Source organism: Uranotaenia lowii, chromosome 2, assembly GCF_029784155.1.
Source record: "Uranotaenia lowii strain MFRU-FL chromosome 2, ASM2978415v1, whole genome shotgun sequence".
Taxonomy (NCBI): domain Eukaryota; kingdom Metazoa; phylum Arthropoda; class Insecta; order Diptera; family Culicidae; genus Uranotaenia; species Uranotaenia lowii.
Window position 1 is genome coordinate 226,775,888 of NC_073692.1, and position 10,352 is coordinate 226,786,239.

Here is a 10,352-nt window from a genome sequence, read left to right on the forward strand (position 1 = left end):
TTCTGAATCTGAATTCTGAATCTGAATTCTGAATCTGAATACTGAATCTGAATTCTGAATTCTGAATCTGAATTCTGAATCTGAATTCTGAATCTGAATTCTGAATCTGAATTCTGAATCTGAATTCTGAATCTGAATTCTGAATCTGAATTCTGAATCTGAATTCTGAATCTGAATTCTGAATCTGAATTCTGAATCTGAATTCTGAATCTGAATTCTGAATCTGAATTCTGAATCTGAATTCTGAATCTGAATTCTGAATCTGAATTCTGAATCTGAATTCTGAATCTGAATTCTGAATCTAAGTTCTGAAATTTTGAGTCTGCATTCTGATTCTGAATAGTGAACCCAAAATTTGAGTCTAAATTATAAGGCTGCTTCTGCTCTGCTTATTTTCATTCATTTTTGTTTTCATCATTTTGTTGCATATTGAAAGGCGTTTAGTTATAGTGGATGTTCCTGTAATAAATAATTTCAGATAAACTCAGGCGCTTTTTGACAGAATCAAGATTGATTCCCCAACTCCGAAAAATCAAAGCACGGCCTCAAAAATCCACCCACTACATAAATTATGTCGTTTGTCATCGTTTTCTAGACGAGAAACACTGTTTACAATTATTCGAGAGGTCAGATCTAAGCCACAATAAATTCTCAAATCCACGCTCAATTGTTGATCTTATCGTAAGAAATAAATCGCTACACGACTCCTCAAATAAAACGCTTTACTCCAGAACAAAATGAATAAAAACGTCCAAAGTCACATCAACCTACATTCAATGATCATCCAATCAATCCCATCGCTATCGAATTTGTGAAATTGATACTACTTTTAGGGATATGTAAATAGACTAACGACTAGAAAATGGACCTTCGATATACCACACGTCCCATCATATCAGAATTTGCAATATTTAGGAAAAGAAACCCCCTAACAACTAAGTAGTGAGTTTCATTTATGAAAATTTGGTTGCTCAAACCGAGGCAAAGCAACAATCGTTGATTGCGTTCCGAAATCTCGTTTTTAATTGTAGATTGTGTGTACAGTTTTTCCCCGCAGTGTATGTGTGTTGTGTAAAAATTAACTTAAAGCAAACCAATTAGAGTGAAAATTTCTAGTAGAACAGCTGTGTAGCCAAAGTTAAGAAATTGAAAGTTGAAAAATCAAGAAAAACGATTAGTCAAAATTGTCTTTGGCAAATCGAGAAAAAATATTGTCTTTAAAAATAAACCGATTGAAACTCAAAAAAAACTGAAAAAAACGTTCCAAGAACCTCCACACAGCAGTAGAATAACTAAATTAAGGGGTCCAAAACAAATTGTAGCTCATGTTGTTCAAAGGAGAAAAACCGTTGTAAATGTCCAGCAGTTACCAAGTTTTAAATTTGAAAATTGAACACAAACGAAAAAGTAGTAGGAAAACCTCTTGATAATTGTGCAAGATTTGTATTTTAGGTGTTGTCGTGAGTTCTGCTCGATTAGGAAGTTAGTTTACGAAAGAGAAAAAAACATAATTAACTCAAAACAGTGTAAAAAACCAGTGTTCGTTGCAGTAGTTATTCTGCCCTAATTTTCCGACTTTCCTGTTGAACATAAAAACTTTTAAGAAAAAAAATAGACCGAATCGGTAGGACTTGTTGATCGTTGTCGTCACTATTGAGGCTCTTCTAAGAGATTTGAAAATCAGACTAACGTTTCCTTCTAATACATACTAGGCTAGGTTCTATGGAAGAGCAAGCATTAAGAAACCAAAACTGACCTTTGCATGGTGCCTCGCATCTGTTGATCGACAAAAAAACCGCTGATAGCGCATATTTCACTCATCTATCAAAAAAAAAAAAACAAAACTACAATACATACTATCAAAACATCAAACTGTGATTCCTCTTAGTTGAGTGTGTTCTTCTGTGATTTAGTTTGGGACCTAAATAGAAGGAAAATAGAAAAGAAATTCGCTTAATTTTTATCGCTATTTTCTGCAATCGTACTAATTTTCAGGTGATGAGAGAATAAATTGATTAAAAATTCTACTATGTAAGTATGTGAAAAAAGAATATCATTAATTGTCTGAAAGTACATCAGCAAAATTTTATTTGTAAAAAAATCTTATTTTGAGATATAGTGTTCAGATGATAGGTACTTTATCTTTGTAAAAAAAAACTAATTACACAAATTGAATAATTTTAACGGACTTGGCGGGAAAAAACCGAAACACAGCCTTTAGAAAATTCGTGGCATCACTATTGATTTTCAAAGAAGTGTGGTAAGTTTTCAGCAAAAAAAAAAACAGAAATACATACTTAAAACTTTTTTTTAACTCAATCTTATCGATTATCCAACTAACTGAACCCAAAATGAACAAAATCTCTAACATTTTTCTATTCCAGTGTCTGGCGTTAAAAAGCTTATTGCTTATTAGTTTGCTCAGTTTTTTGTCAGTAAATTTGATTCAAAATATTTTCTCACTGAGTTTTTTGTAAATTGACGGATAAACAAACCACTATAAGTCAAACAAGAGTACGAGTGCTAATAAATGCTCTTTTCTGGCCTTTTATGGCTGGAACAAACACGCTAATCGCTAATAAGTCCGTCTATTTCTATTAGAAAATTTGGCTTGTAAGAAGTGGTTCATTATTTTCTTTTTCTTCGGCTTTCAACAAGATTTTAACCTTCTAGAACCCTTTTTTTCGCTGAAAAAATCAAAGAAGCTTAATTTTATGATTACAAACAACTTTTGTTCTACGAAAAACTTTATAGAAGAGAATTTTTTTTGACAATTTTACCATAGATTGCATAACTACAGGGGCTAAGAAACTTGATTTTCAGTACTTTTTCGGTTGTAACACTTCAACCATTTTTAAAACTGACCCAAAGCTATTTTTAAGAAATTTTTGGTAATTTTTTTACACTTTTCATCTCTCCTTCCTAACTTAGATTTTGTTTTTTTTTTTTCAAATCAATCCAGAATGTGAGTAACTCTTTGACCTAACTGTAAATTTTTATTTTGATCGGAAAACAGACCAATTTGATCATTTTTCGAAAAATTGGTCCATTTACAGTTTTCTTATGTTTTGATCTGATACTTTTGACAGCTATTTGTCAAACAGTTTTCGGTAACAAGGATCGATAGATTGACATATTGTCATTAATGTAGCGAAAAACATTGTAAAAGCAACTTTTCGATACGGTTTTATTAATTTTTTAATTTTCCTCGACTAAATGCGGGGTCTGGCACTAGAGGATTAAACATAGTATACTTGCGCAGAACTGGAAAAAGGTCCCATATCTCGGCAAAAAACATTAATCCAATTAACCTTTGAGGTGTTGAGGAAAATATTTTTTAAACCCTATATACATATATGAGACGGCATTTTTTTTGTTCATTGACTGATTAAATTCGAGGCAAGGAAAATTCTCGCGAAATGTTTGTTAATACCTAATAATAAATTTTCAAATTTTGAAATCAAAACACGTACAGTTCTTGATTTAAAACGAGTTTTTTTTGTTGAATAAGTGAAAATATCGTTAGAACTGAATTTTCTTCGATTTCTGATGTAAATACTGAAAATATAAATTTAGACAAAAACATGGATTTGCCTTCTTTTAACTTGATCATTGACTTTGCACTTAGTATTTTGCATTTATCGAAAGAATAACTCACAAAAATGTATATCCAATTTCCATTTAAGATTCCAATCAAATATTGTGTTTTGGTCAAATTGTTTTCCAACTTTTTTTTTAATTCCTAATGTGCTAAAATTTGTTTTAAAGTCCAAATTTTAAACATGTATGTAGAATGTAGATCCTCTAGATTTCGACAGGAGCTGATTTTTGACAGATTATTAATTGAAGACCTATCTTCCTATTTATTGCTCATATTTTTCTCTTTTTTGCTCTCCCAATTTAACATGCTTCGAGTATAAAAATTATTCTAAATGAGTTATTTTATAGTAGTAGATCATTAATTATTGAAAAGTATGGTTCTAAATCATCTGTTATTCAAATAAAAGCAACATTAAAGGAATCAATGTATGGTTAATGTTCTGATGTAAGTGTTTTAGTTAATTTAATTCATATTTCTGCTAACATTTTACGGAATTTGAACTGTTTTTAAAGCTGACGAAAACTATTTGTTTATACTGATTCCATGGTGCGAAAAACGCCGTAAAGTAGACAAGCAACTGCAATGAGCAAAAATTCATTTTCCATTGCAAACAAAGGAGGTGGAAATGTTCTTGTCGAAAACTGAAACTCTTGGTGTCGGAAACTAAAATTGAATGTCGAAAACTAGACCATCGAGAGGTTTTAGTAAAAAGTCAATAAAAACTTTATTTTGAGACTTTTTATCATTAAAAAAAAGGTAGAGAAAAAAGAATAAAGTCTTATTCCAGTCATATTCGAGATGAGAAACTTCAGTCAATAAATTTATTCAAATGGCTTTCCTGACGAAACAAGCAAAAACTGTCGAAAACTAGGCGTGTTACCCAATCAATTTTCAAAATTTTAAATCGAAGCACGTTCAATTATTGATTTAAAATGCACTTTTCTATCTAGAACAGGTAAAAATATCGTTCGTACTGAATTTTCTTCAATTTATGATGTCTTCAAAAGTGTTATAGGAACAGTATTGATATTTTCAAAATTTAAAAATTTTCGAATTTAAACTTTAAGAAACAGTTTTTCACGCTTGAAAAATTCTGAATTTGCCTATTTTCTCCTTAGCCAAATACTGAAAACTGTGAAATGAGCAAATATGAATTTGTTCTTTTATTAAACCTCGGAATGAGACCTTGGAAAAATTTTAAAAGCGCAATTACCGGAATAGAAAATTGCTTCTTAGCTGCTAGACTATATGTATGATAAATATTTCAAAAATCATCAAACTATATTACCTAACGTGAGGTATAATTTGGATTTGTTTCAGGATTTTTTTAATTAATCTAAAAAAACATAAAATTTAACCACAAAATCAACAAAGAAATTCTCAAAATGCTGGCTGATAGCTGAAAAAATGGCTGATTTGCTATGAGGGAATGAAAACTTTCAAAACACATTTCTTAAAATAAATAAAAAATTAAATATATATATTTTAAATAACTTCTGATTTCGAATCTTTGTCAAAATTCTGGATTCTTTTCCCTTCATGAATGCCGAATAATAAATTTTTTTCATAAATATATGCTTTTCTATCTTCAAATTGAGAATTTTTCACGATAGTTGAAATTTTAGGCTACCTTCTTCTTCCTTGATTTTTGACTTGAAATATAGTTCATGTACTTGATATGTTGCATTTGTCGAAAAAAATATTTCAAAAAGTTATATTCATTTGAGATTCATGTGAAACATTATCAAATTGGAAACTTTTATACAGTTTTAATAGAAAAAAAAATCAGTTCAAATTATCTTGTTTTTATATTTTCATGCATAAGAGTCAGAAATTAAAAGTTGAAAGTTACATACAAATGTATAATGTTGCAAATCTGTACCAAATTAAGAAAATCTGTAAATTCTGTGAAAAATTGAAAAATTCTGTGATCTGCGGCACAGATCCTGTGAAAAAAATTTGCTCAAAATTCTGTGTTAATACAGATTTGTGATTAAGGCAACCTTGCCGTCAATTGGGTTAGCATGCAACACTTTTGAACTTTGATGGCTTCGAAAAAAATTATATCGACAGATAATCATCAGTTTTAAGGTTGGTACGACATCAAACTGAAGTAGTCAGTAAAATTATTGGATTCACCTTATTTTTAATTTTCGAAGTACATGCGATTTTCCCCTTATTCAGACACTATGTTTTTATTTAAAAAAAAAACACTTATGCAAACGTTTTAAATGTTAATAGCCATGTTTGGTTTTGTTCGAATTAATTTTTATGTTTTTGCTTTTATAAGAAAATGCAAAACATTATGGGCATTTATTAAAAATATAGGGGCAAACATTTAGGGGGAAAGTCGTCTATGGCCGGACATCGCCTATGGCTGAACAAAATGGTTAATCAAAAAACACAATATCCTAATAATGTTTTAACACCATGGAAATAAAGTAAATAGAAGCCTGATATGGTGTTAGAAATATGGATCGTTTAAACTTTGCATTTGTATTGTGGCAGTTTTTTCGGCTAGTAAAATTTTAACTGCACATGAACGACATCGTTCGTTGGTTATCTTTCGACTACAGTAGATATAAGATAACAAAACGGAAGTTCAAACAAAATATTAGAAAAATTTGAAAAAATGCGATTTGTCTATGACCGGACAGGTAAATATTCAAAATTACAGATGATTTCAACTAGAAACTTTTATTTTTTTCATTCTCAAATGGTTAGCAGAAGATAAGGATTCAATAACGAAACTATTGTAGTCCTCTGAGAAACTTTAAATTTTGCTGTCCGGTCATAGACAATTTTTCTCTAGTTTTTTCAAAACAAATGTTTCATTCTGGTTTGTCAAAAAAAACTTTTATGACTGGCTTCATAGAACGTTCAGTATTGGAAAACACATGCTCACAAGACCTGTGCAAGTGATTTTAGTCATTTTGCTTTTGTGACAACTTTGGTGAAGTAATACGAAGTGTCCGGCCATATACATACAACACTTTTGGAAATGAGTGAAAACTAACATGAAATGATTTCTCTTACCACATAAATATGTTGAAAATTAATTTTTTTCTAATATAGTTAAGTGATCATAATATTGATCCTCTTCAAATCAGTAGAGGAACCAATATTTACAAAAATCTATTTTTGAAGTTATTGTTTAAAAACCTTAAGTGTCCGGTAGTAGACAATTTTCCACTAAGGGTATTCCATTGTATGGAAAAGAAATTTACAAGGTTTCAGTTTGATTTGCAGTTTGTTGTATTTTGCCACCATTTTCATATACAAGATCCATTGCACCACTGCAAAAAATGACTTTTTGCTCCCATATGTTTTTTTGATGCCTTTTGGGTCACCAACCATCAGTTTAAAATTTGAGATAATTCGGTTGAGTTAGCGCAACGCGTTTCAATTTTGTATGGAAATTTGTATGGAAGAAAAATATCTGCACATTAAATCATCCAGAAAATTGGAATAAGCTTGAAATAAAGTTGCTCTTTGATTATTGGTTCCTAAGCTTCCTTTTTTGGAAACATGCCTAACAAGTAGCTAAGCATTTCATTAAAAAAGTTATAACCATTTCAAAATAAAAAATCTGAATCCTTAAAAAAGTATTTAAAAGTGGCAGACTTTGCTTACTGGAGCTTTTAATAATTTCATGAAATGTTTTTGCAATGGTTTTTCAAATCAATAAATTCTCTGGCTATTCAAAACAGTTTTTTGGGATTTTTTATTCTCATCGTGCGGTTACACATTTTCAAATAAGCAGTCAAAAACACAAAACTTCAAAAAAATAATTTTGGAAAAAACTTTGTGCAACATCGAATATCTTTCCTAGGCTATAAGTTAGAATTGTGCTTTGCTCACATGAATTGTACTGCAAGAATCAAGGAATATTTTTTATTTAAAGTTATATTTTTGGAACTTTCAGTATTTTCGAGGAATAGTGATTATTGAGGAATAGTGATTTTTGAATGAAAAGTTTGGTTTTCCCATACAAATTTCCATACAAAATTAAAACTCGTTGCGCTTATTCAGGACTGGATGGATCGCTTCAAAAATATTTATTACTATTTCTGGCAACAAAAACAACCAAAAAAGGTTATGGGAGGTGTTCAAATTTAAAAATTCGAAAGTTCCAAACAAAGCTTGCAGCTGTCTAAACATCCATGTATTCCTCGATCTATGCGCCCGAAAGATATGCAAAACCATAGCAAAAAGAGCTAAGCCTAGGGGAACTTTCGTTCGTGTGTGAATAAAATACGGAAAATTGCCAATCTTCTATCTTTCAGTAAAGTAATTCAATAAGTAAACCCTGAAATATACAATCGAAAATATATGTTTATGAAAGTTGAAATGTTGCCTGTTCAAGTACACATGTTCTTGTTTTCAAAAGTTTGAAACTTTCAGAGATATCATAGCCTGAAAACATGCTATTTTAAAATGAAATCCCTCGAAAAGTGCCATTAAACATCAAGATAGTGGCTTTATATTTTCAAGAAAGTTGTGAAGTTTTAAAATTCAAAATATTGAAACATTGCAGAATATGCCATCAATTTATTTTAACAATTAAGCCTTCAAAAAGCTCATGATCACGTTTTCCGAGTTTTAAAGTACTGCGCAATGGTCTGAAGATTTTTAAGAAATGTGTTCTAATTAGGGTAATTTTTCCTCGGAAGATCTTATTTCTTGATTAAGATGGTTTTTAAAAAAAATTCCTTTTCTGTTTTAAGTTTTGAGGTATTTTTACATGTTTTCTAAATTGGAAATACATAATATGATCTTATGATGATATTATCTGTTGTGTTAACTCAAGGAACACAATAGGGGATACTTGATCCCCTTTTCTTATTTTCATATCTTTTTGGAAAAATTTAGCAACTTGTACCCTTTTACATTTTCTGACAGCGTGTAACTTCAAGTTTCTATGCTCTAAAAATTAGACCGAAGATTAACAAGAAGCATTTTCGTGAAAGTGAAAAAATTGCGATATTTTTGAAGTTAAGGTAGACTTGATCCTTTATTCAGGAAGCCCTAATCCTTGGAAAAAAATCAAACAGAACCCCAAGATAGAATGTCAATTGACTATTTTGGTCATGATTGTTCTCACTTCACAATTTATGACTGACAGAAGAAGAAAATTCTATAACTTTGTCGCAACGCTAATGACATTGCATACTTAAAGGTGCTATTTTCTTTAATTAAGAGAAAATTAATTATATTACCCCTTTTCTTCAGACAATTGTTTGATAAATATAAGTTATTGGATAAATATTGGTAATCTCGTAATCAGCAATGATCAGGATCAATTCGGAAGAAGGATATACCGTTTTTGAGTCTAGGGATCAATTGAACCCATAATCAACATTTTAGAAAACTTTTTCTTAAAAGAGTTGAAAGTTTTCAATTGCTTTGAAAATATGATATTATGAAGTACGCTCGAACGATTGATATACTGGAAAAAATATTTTGGTTATAATTTTTCCATGTAAGGAACATTTTAAAGTGATGAAAAAAGATCTTCAAGTCACATTTCGTGAAATTTTTCAAACAAAGTTCAATTACTCGAACAATTATTTTGTTAAAATATTTTAAGCTTTAAGCATTGTTGTTTTGCTCCATTTGGTACATTTTTCTAGAACATTTGATCTTTGTAGGACATTCCAGTTTCGAGATACAGCTAAGGAATCAAGTATCCTCAGGGATCAAGTATCCCCATCTTCCTCTACTTATTCAGAATCTGACTTCGTTTAATGATTTGAATGATTTAAAAATTCATTCAAAAAGAAATTATGGATGCACTTCGGGTTTACGAGTTAAGGAGGATATGAATAGTCAATCAAGCTAATCTAATTTATCTAAATTTGAAAAATTCTGCTATGACTAAATTAATTTAAAAAAAATAATATTTAACCCTCTAACGCCCATCCCCGCCTTAAGACAGAGTTTACTAAAATAGTTATGAAACCGCATCGAATAGCTGATTTTACAATTTCCTTTTTTTTGCTAAATGATTAAAAGTTTGTTAATTTATCAATCCTTGTTACTGAAAATTGTTTGACAAGTATCTAGTTGTCAAAAGTAGGAGCTGAAAGGAACTTAAAAAACTTGAGTAAATGGATAATGGACCTATTTTTCGAGAAATTATCAATTTGGTAGCCTCAGAAATCTTTGATCAATGTGTTTTTTTATCTCACCATTCTGGATTGATATTTTAAGAAAAAAAACTCCCAAGTTAGTAAGGAGAGATGAAACATGAACCCGGTCTAAAGGCAGAGTAAGGAATTACGACATCAATTCGAAAAAAATTCGTAATTTTAGGAAAAATTGTCAAGAATTTTTTTGCTTCTGAAAAGATTTTCCTAGAACAAAATATGTTTTTAATCATAAAATTAAGTTTCTGTGAATTTTTAAGGCGGAAAAAGTTGGATCTTTAGGGTTAATATTTTGGTTCTCATAAATAACTGAAATTAAAACCCCTGAAACTATGCAACCACTTCGCGGAATATGAACTTCATTATCAGTGAGATCTAAAAAATGAATGGGAGAAACAAAAACAGAAATTGAAAATTCAAAAAGTTTGAAATCTCAATAACAAATTCTGTTCTGCAGAATTCTTAAATAAACATGCTCTAGCATTAATATAGAATCTCAAAATTCAACTGTTTGACAAATTCCTGGCTTTGAATTACGAGATTACGCAAAGTGAATATCTGATTCACATATGAAAAATGCCAAATCTGCCTCCTCCATTAGA